This window comes from Thermobia domestica, chromosome 9 (genome assembly GCF_964235325.1).
Source record: "Thermobia domestica chromosome 9, izTheDome1.hap1.1, whole genome shotgun sequence".
NCBI classification, from domain to species: Eukaryota; Metazoa; Arthropoda; class Insecta; order Zygentoma; family Lepismatidae; genus Thermobia; species Thermobia domestica.
In genome coordinates, this window is record NC_137462.1 from 141,266,870 (window position 1) to 141,282,531 (window position 15,662).

The following is a 15,662-nucleotide window of genomic DNA, read 5'->3' on the forward strand; positions in this document are numbered from 1 at the left end:
ATTTCCGGAAAATTTTCATCACTGTACAGGACAGACAATTCTTCGATTCATGAAAAATTGTTTCACTTGTTCCTACATAGTACTGAAAATTGTCTGAGCCATGAAAATTTTCAGATTCTTTAAACGATCTTTCACTTTTTAACATTTCTATACATAAATTCAATCAATTTTATGAATACTGAGGAACTGTTACTTGATCACTGATATTTGTTAAGAACGGAAAATTTTCCGGAAAAATATAGAAGAAAATTTGCCACCTCACATCACGGCTCAACAACGATATGGTATATAGGAATAAGTGGAGTATGTTTTTATGAATCGGAAAATTTTCATCACTGGTTACAGTATCACTGATCGGGTTGCTGTCTCACAGCCTAATAGACGAACGAAGCTGTGTAAACGTGAACATCACAAATTTAATTGTGTTAACTGTATTACTTATATTAACATAATGAGTAGGCCTAAGTGGAGTACGTACAATAAAAACTTCCAAAATCCATGGCTCCTAGATAAATAATTTAGCAATTGAATAAAAGAAGTGAGAAATGACAGCGAAAAAGTGTAGTGTAAACGTTGTAAAGTGTATTTCAATACCCACAAAACAGATCTAACCAAACATGTTTCTTGGAAATATGAAAGGTCGCTTATTTTAAACTATCACTGTCTGCCCAGTATAGGGTTACCAGATTTTGTAAACGAAAAACCGGGACACCAATCTCAGACTATATATAAGATCAGGTGTCCTACTCATTTGGTCAGAGTCAATTAATTACCTGTCTCTTCCAGGTTACTACTCACAATTTTCCAATCAGTGTTTCTTCCAGACAAGTTTTGCGGGGCACTGCCCCCCGGAGCTCTGAGTGTGCCTTCCAGAGGAGACCAAAATAACACGTCTATAATATAAGAATAAATACAATAGTACCATGTGAAAATAATATGTGATCATCTGAATACTAAGTGTGCCCCAGGGGCGGGAGGCGATTGCCCCGATCGCCTCCCCAGAAGAGGAAACTTTCTTATTTCATATATAAATAAAACCTATCCCAAAGTTTGGAGCTCTTAAAAGTAGCTCTAAGTAGCAATATTACAACCCACCGCCCCCCAAGAAGTCCGTCCTGGATCCGCTCCTGGTGTGCCCTGGAACATTTTTATGAAAGAAACACTGTTTTCCACTTCATTTTATACACAGTTAATGCAAATGAAACCCCACAAGGGATGTATAAAAATATGAAAAGATAACATAAGAATAGCTGCTTGGCGTCTCTTATTCCCAATTCCGATTGTGTTTAATAGGTTATAAATATTGAATCAATTTCGAGACACACTCCCATTTATGATTGAAGAGATACTTTTTTCTTTGTTGCGTCATAACTTGAGTCAGAAACACGACCCTAAAAGAAGTCTCAATCCATCCATCATAATTATCTGTAGTTATTGGAAAACTGTTAATGAAAGCCATAAAATAAAACAAAAATATAAATATTTCTAGAAGTTCCCTTTAAATATGATGGGCAGGCGTTTGACCAATGAGAGATAAGAATTTGTTTACATTTTTCAGTTTTGGCCAATCACAAACATTTGTTTACATCTTTCGGACGGGTCTACCATGTATCCTAGTAAATTCCCCCCCCCCCACTTTTCTGTATAATTGATCCTTATATTTGGGTTTACATGTTCTTAGTGTTCTGAGAAAAGTTTGTATGTATGGCGAGTTAATAATGGTTTTATATTCTGAAAGAAGATTTTTAATCTGCTTTTAGTAAGCAAGAAAGCCCGAGTCCCCTTAAAAAAAAAAAAAATGTTATTTTCCCCTAGAACAACGTGCTGGCTACATTAATGTTATAAAATTTGGTCTTTGTGTAGAAGTTGATACTGCGTGCTTATCCTCTAACTGAACACCCGAAAATATTCTCTCCTAGCAAGGAGAATAAGAAGTTATTTGAATAGTATCGCAAATGTCCCAGTACCACAAATGTCAATTCTCGAAGTACCGCAAATGTCGATACCGCAAGTGATGCGCTTTCTGCGCTACCGATTCAAGTATAAAAGAACTAGTAGCTCGTCACAGGGGAAAAATACTTTCCTTGAAGGTGATATTCAAGAAATTATTTACATAACATATGCTCCCGCTTTAATATATATTTTTTTTTAAATAGAAAGAAAGAGTGGATGTGATTTCAAACTCCCTGATGTTTGTTTAGCAAAATTAATTGGCTACATAAAATCTTCCGAAAACCTCTTGTTTTTATTTATTTTTTTTTTCAATCTGAAGAAGAACCGAGACAAACAGGCATCTCGAAAGCCTTTTCGGGACAGTTAATTTTTTCATTGAAAACCGGGACGTCTGGTAACCCTAACCCAGTAGCACATAGCAGTTCTACTGCTCCAGACGTAGCATGGAGTTTGACCTAACATGCTACCGCCAACAGACAAGAACTGCGGTCGCCACCTGACCGATGCCAACCCAGACATTTGATGTATTTCCAACTCCATATATTTCCATTAAATCGATAAGAATATATAAGAAATAGTTGGTGAGTACTTCAAATTATATACTCGTAGCCAAACCCCGTCTATCAAAATTATTGCGTGAGTACCTTAGGATTCTGAAACATGTATTTTGGATAGCACAAATATTAATTCCTAAGTGAAGTCTGGACCCGAGTACGGTACGTCCCTTAGTTTTGGAGCTATAGACATTCAAAGTTGATTTTTTTTTTCATGTTTTCTGTAGTCTGTAACTCCGAAGGAAAGCATTTGTGCACCCAGGTTGATCTATAATTTTTGTCGTACCTTGGTGTCAGGAATCACATCCCAAAAGTTGTTGGTGTTGTTTTGAAACACCCTGTATATATATGAAGTATATACAGTATAAAATATATACAGGTGCAAAATAATTAATTTTTGTTTGGGCTACAAAAAATTCAAATCCGCTACTTTTGAAGCACAACCTCGCTACATTTTAATCTTCAGATCTGGCTAGGCTCTAATAGTAACGTTTCATAATTTGGCAGCTTTATAACTTTGAAGGAACGTGTTTTATGAACCATGTTTACTAATTATTTTTTTTTTTAATTTAATAGGCCCCATAAAGAAATCCTCTCTCAGAGTATAATCATAGGATTTCTAAACATACTGTTCATACCGATTGACTTGAATATCTTTCGTATATGTTGAATAATGAACATATGTTGTTCAAAGCTATGACATGAATTTTCAAAAATGAATAGATCACTCTCTAACGCTCTTATCAAATTTTACACATTAATATGGGTATCATGTGATTTCCTAATTTTATGTTTTTGCGATAAACATATAAAATACTCTGTCCTCCTTTCTCTTCTAATCCCTACAAATGAAACTCAACAACTTCACTTGCGCATATAAAAACTACTCAAGGACGACATACACAGAATAAACATGACCAAGATAAACATTCAGTAACCATTGACCTCATCGTGGTTTACGCAGAATACGTAATATTCTATCAGAAACAATAACTCCGATACATGTCAATAACTCTTTATCTCCAAGATAAATGTTACTAATAAAATAAATTTATTTCTCCTCACTTCAATAACAGGAGTATTCGACATTGCTTCACAATACTCACAAAGTTTTTCTTTCTTCAGAAAGTTCGTTTATTACTTCATAAGGATATCCTATATAGAGGGGGTGTAAGATATGTTTGATGCATTTAACGGTTTACAATTAAACCAAAGATTGCTCCTAAGAGAAAAGTTTCTTTTTTAATTGTTTTAAAGTTCATATTACATGTTAGTCGGGATTTCTGAAGGGAGTCCGGATATACGTCCCTTTTATATGAACATTTTATTAGTGTTTCATTTTTTATGATAGAAGTGAAGAGTGTCTACTACTCACACGTAACATTTAGCATGGCTGAAAAGACTACGGCATATAGGTCCTATTAATCACTTGAACAGGTATTATTGATTCGACTGAGCAAAATAGTTAATATATATATATATATATATATATATATATATATATATATATATATATATATATATATATATATATATATATATATAAGAAGACAAATTCATTGCTTTTGAAGGATTTTTCCCGAAATAAAATTGATTGAGATGAATATCCTTTTTAAAAGAAAATTTTCGATCATTAGATACACATTTAACCTTAAGAGTTCATGGAGATATCTTCGAGCTGTCAAGCGTTCTGTGGAAACCAATTCTCGCAGAATGGCCAGTGATCTTGCAGAACATCTGCAAGTTACTTTCAAAACAATTATTAGTGGTGTTATTTTTTAGCCAGTTGGTTATCTGAAAGCGTAAGTCGGCATAAGCTTCTTTAAGCATATGTAGAAGATTAGGATGGATAATTACGTGACCAGTAGTTTCATTGCACAAAAGTATACTGTTAGTAATATTCTTCTGTAGTCTAACATTCAAGGATAACTTTAATAAAGGAGGAAATCGTAGGGGAGATAAATATATGTCCAATATAGAACAAATGAAACGGTATGCAGACACCGTAGGGAAATCAGGCCCTAATGTAAAACCTACTGAACACATGTGCTCAATTGTAGAAGGAAAAATACGATAACGCTGCAGAAACCAATCTACAAAATAAACTTGTGTCTATTACCTAAAGTTACTTAAGTTGCTGATCTCATTTTCACAATCAATATACTCTGCTAAAGACAGAAAAGAGAATCTCGCGACTCCATGTATAGGATATTCAGAAGGACGTTTTGGATTAAGCTACATATCCTTTTATTATAGGCAAACAAAATTTCTATGATACTGTGCAGATTGCTTAAAACTAGAAAATTGTATAGATTTTAAATGGGATACGGATAACCACCGGTAACGTCATCGTTACCCGTGAATATGTTAACAGATTGACGCCATTAACGAACATGGTCGAGATGATGGCTTTAGTTATCTATTGCCAATAAATAAATAAATAAATAAATAAATAAAATAAAAATAAAAATAAAAATTCGCTTTTGTTTAAGAATTATCGTGCCTAGAAACAGGCGTATCTAACAGCACATTTTTATAAGTCCCACTGTGTAAACTCATAATACCCGTATATTGCAAAAGAATATGAACATAAAATTTTAAGTCCAGTTACAACAGAAGCTCCTTTCAGTTTAAAAGATAGAAAGGAAATATTTAGTTGATACATATTATATATATATATATACAGGGTGGCCCAAAAGTATGTATACATACCTACATTGATCAAGTATAACATTCTAGTTTATGGGTTTATTTACTTAGGTTCTTCCGAGCTTAAGATATAAGTAAAAAGACATTAAGAACGGATAATAAAGAAACTAGGTCTACTTGATGGATAACAATAAGAAAAGATGTAGAATGCAATGAGCTGATCGTTAGGCCTACGGTACTGTTTACCTACTTTTGGGCCTTTCTGTATATATATATATATATATATATATATATATATATATATATATATATATATATGAAAACTTCTTGTGTTGATTCAAATGTTTAAAAAGTGAGAGTGTAAGTCCCCAGTAAAAAACGATAGATCTACTAAGCCTTGAAGCTATGGAAAGTAGCCACGCAAATTGTGTGTATCATTGTTCAGTATAATTACTTCCCCCAGCAATTCTCCGTGAAATATTTTGTGCATAATCAGTCACAAATTTTTTCCCTTCCTCAAAGCATTTTTCGGAGTGACTCGAGAGAACATCTGGAAATATTTTTGTTTGAATTCTAATAGAGGAATGTAATAATTCATGTTGCACTTATAACATAGTTATATCCAATAATATTGAACCTGATGGAAAAGAAATCAACAATGTGAATATTATCTTCTTTGTCTCCGCCGTTACCTATGTTTCTATGCGGTCGGCATTTCTGTCTTAACTTCTTTCCCCCATTCTTCTCCATTCCCTATTCTTCTTTCCCTCAAATCATCTGTTCCCTATTCTTCATTCCCTCAAATCATCTTATATCTTGTCCTTCTATCTTAGCTTGGGTTTTTACCTTTTTGTTTACCTGTTATCTCCAACTTTCCAATTTTCTTTCGAACATAGTCACATTTCTTGGTTCTACATGTTCCAGCCACCTCAACTTTCATTAGTAAAACTTTTTTACTCAAGGATCGCACTTTAACAGTTTCTTTGATATAACCGTTCCTCATTCTATCCTTACTCATCACACTACACACCCACCTTAACATTCTCATCTGCATCACTTACACATTTTTTGCTTCAGTCCTTGTGATTGTCTAGGTTTCACTACTGTACATCATTGCCGGTCTTATTACCTATATATATATATATTAGTACGTAAGTACTAATATTAAATAGAATAATAAGAATTCAGTATCTATACAAAATTAACTAAAATAATGCAATTAACTCGTGTCTGGAATTCGTGAGGAATGTAAACAAACAAACAACAGTCGAAATCAGCGTTGCAAACCCTAAGTTAAGAATTATTGGAGCACAATCGAGAAATCGAAACTATCGTAGTTTTATAAAAATGAGTGTCTGTGGAAAATGTACAAAATCCATCTCCAGGTTGGACAAAGATATGAAAGTGAGATGTACTTCCTGTAATAATCTGTTTCATTCTAAATGCGCAAATTTGAAAGAGGATGATGTTAAATCAATACGTAATTCTGATAATCCATGGCGATGTGATACATGTGTAAATATTCGGAGGAAAAGTGGTGGTGTTGATTCTTCTGGATCGCCCAAAAATTCATGTCCTACATTATTAGAGGTGTATCAACTTTTATTGTCAATACAGGAGGAAATTAAGACAATAAAAAAGGAGAATAAAACAGTGGAAGTGGAACTCGGAAAATCGATTGAATTTATCCATGAGAAAATAGAAGAAAATAACAACATGCTAAGACAATACAATAGTGACCTTAAAAAGTGTGTTGAGCAAGTAGACCAAGTGAAAAGTGAAACTGTTAATTTAGTTAAGCAACTTGATGTGCTGGAGTCAAGAATTGAGGAGTTGGACCAATATGGTCGTAGGAATACACTGGAAGTGCATGGTATTCCAGTTACGAATAACGAAAATGTTACCCAAATAATAAAAGATGTAGGTAATGCGCTTGATTGTAAGTTGGACACTTCTATGATAGATATTTGTCATAGATTAAGTTCTACAGCAGGTAGCTCCATTCCAGGCATAATTGTAAAGTTTGTCCGGAGACAAGATAGGGACGCATTCCTTCAAAAACGAAAGGTAAAACGTAATCTTTCCTGTCGTGATATTGGATTGAAGGTTAATAACCCTATCTATGTCAATCCGAACCTTACTAGTTACAGGCGAAACTTGTTCAAGGAAGCAAGGAAGGTGAAGCTTGAAAATAATTATGAGTTTGTGTGGATAGACTGGGCTAGTAAGATTAAGCTTAGAAAATCAGCCAATGAAAGACGCGTACATACATTGAATTCGATGGCAGATATACAAGCTCTCTCGCATAAGTAGACATGTGTAGTGAGTATGATTTATCTGTTTATTATCAAAATATGCGTAGTATTAATAACAAATCATGTGACTTGTATTTGGGAGTCTTGGCGGAGAATTATGATTTAATAGCTATTACAGAAACTTGGCTTACCAGTAATGTTTATGACAATGAAATGTTAGATAACAGATATATAATTTATAGACAGGATAGGTTGGGGACTAGAGGAGGAGGTGTAATCTTAGCCATTAAAGACAAATATAATAGTTATTCTATTGATACTAGTATCGATGGCATTCAAATTGTTTGTACACGAATTGTAATACGAGCTGTTAGGATAATGGTTATTGTGCTTTATATACCTCCTGGTACAAGTATTGATACGTATCGAGAGTTGTATTCAAAAATAGAGTATTTATTTGTCAAATATAATGATAAATTATTAATTATAGGTGACTTTAACATACCATCACTTATCGGCACTGCAACAAATTGGAATGCAAATGATATTTTCATCACAGAAATTAATAATTTTATATCATTGTTAGGGTTAAAGAATGTGAATAATGTCTTAAATGTTAATCACAGAACACTTGATTTGGTTTTATGCGGCCGTGATGATGTAATTAAAGTCGAGTTATGTACCTCACCTCTGGTATCAGTTGATGTACATCACCCTCCGTTGGTATTTAATATTCCATGTAATTATAAGGATACCCGAAAGAGATGTGACGTCTCTTCTTATTATAATTATCGTAAGGCAGATTTTTGTGGTATCTATAGAGACTTAAAGAATCAAACATGGAATGACTTAAGAAACGTTAGGAATATAAATGACGCTTTAGATATTTTCTATGATACAGTATATAAAATTATTGAAGCACACGTACCCAAGTTTAACAATAGAAATAGAAGAAAATTTCCACCTTGGTTCGATAATGAAATAATTAATGTTCTAAAAAGAAAAGAGTATCATAGGAGACGCAGAAAAACTTCAAATTATCATGACGAACAATATAATGAATTTCGTAGACATTCGAAAAAATTGATAAAAACTGCGTATAATAACTACATTAAATCTTATGAAGAAATAGTCAAACACGACCCTTAAAAAAATTTGGAATTTATTGAATAGTAAAAGAAAAAGAAAATCTAATATTTCTGTAATGCAATACAGGGATGATTCATTAAATTCACCTCAAGAAATTGCAAATGGGTTCGCTAAGTATTTTGGCAGTGTTTATGATCCTAGTCCACCTACATATACTCTGAATGAAAATTATGAATCAGTTATAAGCTATAGTTTAGCAATAACACATATTTCTAAAAATGAAATTCACCAATCAATAAAGCAATTAAAATCTAGCAGAAGTAGTGGCCCAGATGAACTTCCCACATATTTATTTAAAGGTTGTGCTGAACCTTTATTAGTTCCACTATGTTTGATATTCAATTTAATTTTAAAAACTCAATCCTTTCCGGATAAATGGAAGCTGAGTAAAATAACACCGATATTAAAAACGGGAAACTCTAAGAATATTGAAAATTATAGACCTATTGCCCTAATTTCAGTTCCTTCAAAAATTTTCGAACAAATTTTATTTAACAGAATTTTCTTGCATGTCAAATCCTATATTTCACCTTTTCAGCATGGTTTTTACCCAGGACGCTCAACTTTGACCAACTTAACTTCTTTTTCTCAATTTATTGCAAGTTCTATAAATGATGGATATTACGTTGATGTAATTTATACGGATTTTCAAAAAGCATTTGATAAATTAAATCACACGGTTTTAATAAATAAGCTTCTGGCTATGGGGTTTTCAACCTCTTTGATAAATATTATGATCTCTTATTTGCGAGGTAGAACATATTTTGTCAATTATAATTTTGTAAAATCTTTTATTTACGTAGCTAATTCAGGTATACCACAAGGTTCAAATTTGGGCCCACTGCTATTTTCCTTATTCATTAATGATTTACCAAATGTTGTAAAATATAGTAATTGTTTATTATATGCCGACGACATGAAAATATTTAAAGCTATAAAAGTGAATAATGATCGACATGAACTACAAAGAGATATTAATAGTTGTCTGCAATGGTGTATCAAAAACAAATTATATTTTACCATAAAAAAATGTAATGTTATAACGTTTTCAAATAAAATTAATTGTCCATCTTTTGAGTATAAGATTAATAGTGAAAAGTTAAAAAGAGTATATTCTGTTAATGACTTAGGTGTATTACTAGATCATAAGTTTACACTTAAATGTCACATAAATAAAATTATTGCAGAGTCGTACAGGGCACTAGGGTTTTTAATAAGGAGTACAAGAGACCTATATAATATCCAAGCTTTAAAACACCTCTTTATAGCGATGATTAGAAGTAAGTTGGAATACTGTTGTGCTCTTTGGGATCCTATTCACAAATTACAAGCAAATAACATAGAACGAGTCCAATTTAAATTTTTGAAACATCTTTATTTCAAATTGTATCATATATCAGCAACTAAAAATAAGATCTCGTATTCTTCTCTTTTAATTAAATTTGATATGCATTCTCTTTACAGTAGACGTTTCCTTATTCAGCAAACATATTTGTACAAGACAATAAACTCAGTAACAGATAATTGTAATTTGCTCCAATATATTAATTTCAATATACCAAAACGACCATTGCGTAAGAATTTAATATTTAACATAACGAGATCTCATATTACAATTCACCAGGACTCATTCATAGTTAGAGCTTGTAAGAATTTCAATCAGCTGGTTTCATCAGATTTGGATCTTGACTTCTCTTATCCTACCGCTGTATATTTGCGTATACTCAAAAATAATATTTTGAAAAGACATTATGTATGGATTAATTAAATAATTAAGAAGTGTTATCTCTATGACTTATCTCTATGAGTTGAACCTATGCTGGAGACTTTTTATTTATTTTTCATATTATTCATTTTTTTCATATTCATTTTTTTATATTTTTCATTTTTTCATATTTTTCATTTTCTTTTAAATTTATACTATTAATATTTTCATTTGTTTTTATTATTTAACTTGTATTTTTCCTTGTTTACATGTATTTTTTTTATTTCTTTCAGTATATAGATATATAAAATATGTATTTCATATGTAATTATGTGTGTATACATATGTTCCTCTGTAAATGGAGTTTGGCTCTGTACAGGACTATTATAAATAAATAAATAAATAAATAAAATATATATATATATACATATATATATTAGGGTGTCCCTTATTTTGGGTAATTTCGTGTTGCGATACGCACACCCCCAAATGTATTCTACAGATGGTGATCAGAAAAATGGAAACACCTGAACGAAATTGCAACTTACCAGATTAATATGATGACGGGCCACCTTTCGCCTTCAGAACAGCCTTGATGCGACGTGGGATGGAGGCATAGAGGTCGTGAATGGTAGCAAGTGGAATTTTACACCATTCCTCGTGCAGGGCATCGGCCAGTTCTGTGAGAGACGATGGAGGTCGAAATCGTCGCCGGAGTCGTGTTTCCAAGACGGACCACAGATATTCAATTATGTTGAGATCTGGGGATTGGGTGGGCCAGGGGAGGTGTTGAACTTCATCCCGATGTTCCTCAAACCACGCTGCAACAACGTCAGCTGTGTGAATGGGTGCATTATCATCCTGGAAGATGGCGTCATTGTCCGGGAACAACATCCGGACCATAGGATGCAAGTGGTCTTCTAAAATTGCGACATAATCGTTGGCAGTGATTCGTCCGCTAAGTGTGACCACAGGACCCAATGAAAACCATGATATGGCGGCCCACAGCATCACCGAGCCGCCGCCATGTTTCACAGTTGGGCGGAGACACTGCAGATCATAAGCTTCTTTGGGCGTTCTCCACACATAAACACGGCCCGTGGTTGGGAATAGGGTGAAGGATGACTCATCCGACCATATCACACGTTTCCAGTCCTCAATGGTCCAAGCTGCATGATCGCGGCACCATTTGCGGCGTGCGAAAGTGTTATGGTCCCTGATGAGCGGTTTGGCCCGTGCAACACGACCCCGTAAGTTCATGTCATATAATTCGCGGCGGACTGTGATTGTCGAAACAGGGTGGGGGAGGTGTTGATTGAGTTCGTCCGTCACTTGCTCCGCAGTGGCACGACGGTTCTGCGTGACAATGCGCTTTAATACCCGGCGTGACCTGTCACTCATGATTTTCTTCCGCCCACTGTTCCGCTTCCCCGATGTGGTTTTCCCGTGTGTTGTGTAGGCCGTCATCACCTTCGACACTGTCCCACGCGACACACCTAACACAGTAGCCACTGCCGTCACACTCACTCCACATAACCGCGCACCAACAATTTGCCCTCTTTGAAACTCTGAGAGGTCTCCCATTTTACACTACCTCCGTCTGCTGCAGCCACTGGACACTGCTGTTCCACTGCACCTGACGTAGTATGGAGACCGACCTAACACACCACCACCAGCGGTCCGGCGCTGCGGGCGCAACGACACCACTGCCAACCCATACATCTGACGTGTTGCCAACTACAGGTGTTTCCATTTTTCTGATCACCATCTGTATATATTAACGCAGCAGCTGAAATGTGTGGAACAGGGGACGGGTATGAGTATATCGTATATCCAGGGCGCAGTAAAACTAGTTACGCCACTGCATTATATCACTGTTGGTCATATCGATGCAGTGTTCACTAATAGAATAGAAGAGTTATTACGTATAAAATATTAGACAATGTTAAGTAATCAATTATGCTATGCATAAGTGTCGGAAGTTATAGAGAAGGGCTTTGCCTGTCCGTCCGTCGATCTTTCGACAGTTATCAGAACAAAAAAGGTAAGAGATATCGAAATGCTCTCCGTCAACTTTCTATTCAAACCGGAAGTGGTTCAAATTATCCATTTCTAGTTTCAATACTTATCACCATAGAACGAAAACGATAACAGATAGTGGGAAGTGGTTCTTTTTTGCAAACGATTCAGCATCTTAAGTCAACGTATCTTGACTACCTCGAAGAAATATACCAAAACTGAAGGTAGTTAAGATTTAATGTTACTTCCGGCTTCAATACTGTCTTACACAGAGCAAAAACGGTACGATATTTTTTAAAAAATCGATTCATTGTGCCAAGAATAAGTTCAATCACCTGCGTTAACTCTTTAGTCAAATCAGAAGTGGTTCAAATTAGCCATTTCCAGTTTCATCGTTTATCGCCATAGAACTTAAAATGGTAACAGTTGGCGAAAAAGTGATTTTTTTCAAACGATTCAACATACTATGGCTATTTCGAATACTCTACCAAAACCGGAAGTAGTTCAAATTTTCTACTACCGTTTTCAATACTGTTTCCATAGAATTAAAACGAGATGTATTCTTTTGCAATCTATTCAGCTTCCCATGAGTGTGTACTATAACACTCTATCAAATCCGGAAGTGGTTGAAATGTACTACTACTTCCCGATTACTACTGATTTCCATAAAGAGCCACGGTGGCTCAGTGTTAGAGCGTTCACCTCTGTTGCTTGGGGTCCCGGGTTCGATCCCAGCCCCCGCCAAGTGAACTTTGTGGTGGACAAACACCGTGTGCGTGGGTTTCCTCGGAGTTCTCTCGTTTCCCCCTCTTTCTTCATTCCACTATTTCGTTCATTACTCATCATCACCATCTCCTTTAGCCTAACCGGCATAATCGTGGGACGTAAAACTCAAAGATTTCATTTCATTTCCATAGAACAAGAACGGTAAGATATTGAGATGCAGTTGTTTGTAATTGATTCAGCTTCCCAACAACAGGTTCCACCTTCTCCATTAACCCTCTGTTCCAACCGAGAATGGTTCAAAGTAACGATTTCCGGTTTCAACGTTTATCGCTATAGAACGAAAACGGTAACATAGGGAGAAGTTAGTTTGCATTCAGCGGTAACATAGCGAAAACGGTAAGATAGTTTTTCTGCAAACGATACAATGTCTCAGGTCAACGTACCATGATTATCCCGAGCACCCTACCAAACCGGATGTGGTTTAAATTTACTAGTACTTCCAGTTTCAATATTGATTCCCATAGAGCAAAAATGGTAAGAAATATCAAGATGCAGTTTTTTGCAATTGACTCAGCTTTCCAGGAGTAGGTTCTATCTCCTCCCTTAAGCATCTATTGAATACTGAAGTAGGTCTAAAGTAAAGTTTTCTGGTTCCAACTTTTATCCCCATAGGGAAAAAACAGTAAGGTTTTGTGAGTAATGGCTTTTTGGTATAGATTCAGCGTCTGAGAAACAGGTTCTATTTTTGATGTTATGTAAGTAGGAATGCAATCTTTTAGGCAACATACCCTCACTGTATTTCAGCACTTAGATAGGTGGTATGTCGAATCAAAATCTTAATAAAACATACCGTCTCTGCTTTTTTTTTTCCACTTCGAACATTGAGTATTAGAGCAAAAACGTTAATAAATATTAAGCGGCGGTTTTCTGCAATCGATTGAGCGTCCATAGAACAAGTTCCATCTCCTCGGGTAACCCTCTACTCAAACTGCAAGTAGTTTAAATTAGCCATTTCTGGTTTTTACGTTTATTGTCAGAATGAAAACGGTAACAGATAGCGAGAAGCTGTGTTTTTTCAAACGATTCAGCTCTTCAAGCCAAGATATTATGACTGTCTGCAACACTACTAAAACTAGAAGTATTTCAAATTTACTATTACTCCCGTTTTTAATACCGATTTCCATAGATCAGAAGCTGTAAGTGATATCAAGAAGCAGTTTTTGCAATCGATTCAGCTTCCAAAAAAATTGGTTCGAAAGCCCCTTCGTTAACCCTCAACGCAAACTGGCAGCGATTCAAATTAACCGTTTCCGGTTCCAATATTTACTGCTATAGAACAGAAGTGGTAATAAATAGCGATAAACAATGTCTCAAATGTATATATAATCTTAACCCGCAACGCGCTATCGAAACCGGATGTGTTTGAAATTTTCTGTAACTTCCGGTTTCAAATCTGATTTCCATAAAGCAAAAACTGTAAGATATTTCAAGAAACTTTTTTTTTTCAATCGACTCAGCGTTTTAAGAATGTTCTATCTCCTCCTTTAATCCTCTATTGAAACTGAAAGTGATTCAAATTATTGATTTCCGGTTTCAGTATTTATCGCTATACCGTAGAACAAAAGCAGTAATGATTAACGAGTAGGCCTAATGTTTTTTTGGTATGGATTGAGTGTCCGAGAACAAGTTCTATCTTTAAATTTATTACTCTATTGCAATTAGTAGTTATAAATGTACTACTTCAAATTTGACAATTGAATTCGAATAGTTTGAAACTCTGCCATAGTTTCACACAGTAAAACGAAACTCATTTGTTTAAAAAAAAAAAATTAAATAATTCTCGCGACACCTTATGAAATCAAAAGCTATCCTAAACTATACGGCAACCAGATAACCAACAAAATAAGGTGGTTGCATACAACAAGGAGTTTGAGATCATCCTTGTGGTCAGCCTTCTCCAAATTGTTTAAAATTGTTTAGGTTATTGTAAATGTCGTGACTGCTTACATGCCGGTCTTTCTCGACTTTTGTCAGAATATCATTCTCTCTTTTTTTTTTTCTGTGATTGATTGCCTCACTGCGAGAAGCATTTTGGACATCGAAACTGGAAAAATTAAACAAACTTAAAAGAAACATAGCCAACTTCAAAAATACAGTAAAAGCGGAAAATTAAAACGTCTTTTAAATATGAACTGACTATTAAAAAAAAACACCTAAAAGCATTATCATGAATTAAAAAAAATGTAGTGGTACCAAGCCAAACATATTAATGGCTCATAAAATTATCATCTAAATAATTATATATTAGTAATAGTACTCATTTATTTTCTGCTTTTACTGCATTATTATTATTATTTTCTGCTTTTTAGTGTTTTTTTTTTTTTTTTTTGAAGTCGGTTCTTATTTTAAAAAAAAAGAAAAGAAAAGAAAAGAAAAAGATTTTAGGTACCTAATACCACCTAAATGACTATTGCAGAACTTGAATACTGATCCCGAAGCTTCAAAATGAGATAAGTCTGCCTATAGAAATGCAAAATAAATAAATTGCAAGTGACCTCCGAAATCATTTCATGGCTTTAAAAACTTAAAGAACCACTGCTGTTGAAATTAAATACTTTAAATGGGCGTCGCCTGGATTCGAAATGTACTCTA

At 34.6% G+C, this 15,662-nt stretch overlaps 1 protein-coding gene across 1 annotated transcript in view; it reads right to left on the reverse strand.

Moving 5' to 3' along the window:
• The window catches only part of LOC145695068 (acid phosphatase type 7-like), a gene marked incomplete in the record, with an annotated part of 142,609 nt that overhangs the window by 70,107 nt on the left and 56,840 nt on the right, over positions 1 to 15,662 (reverse strand).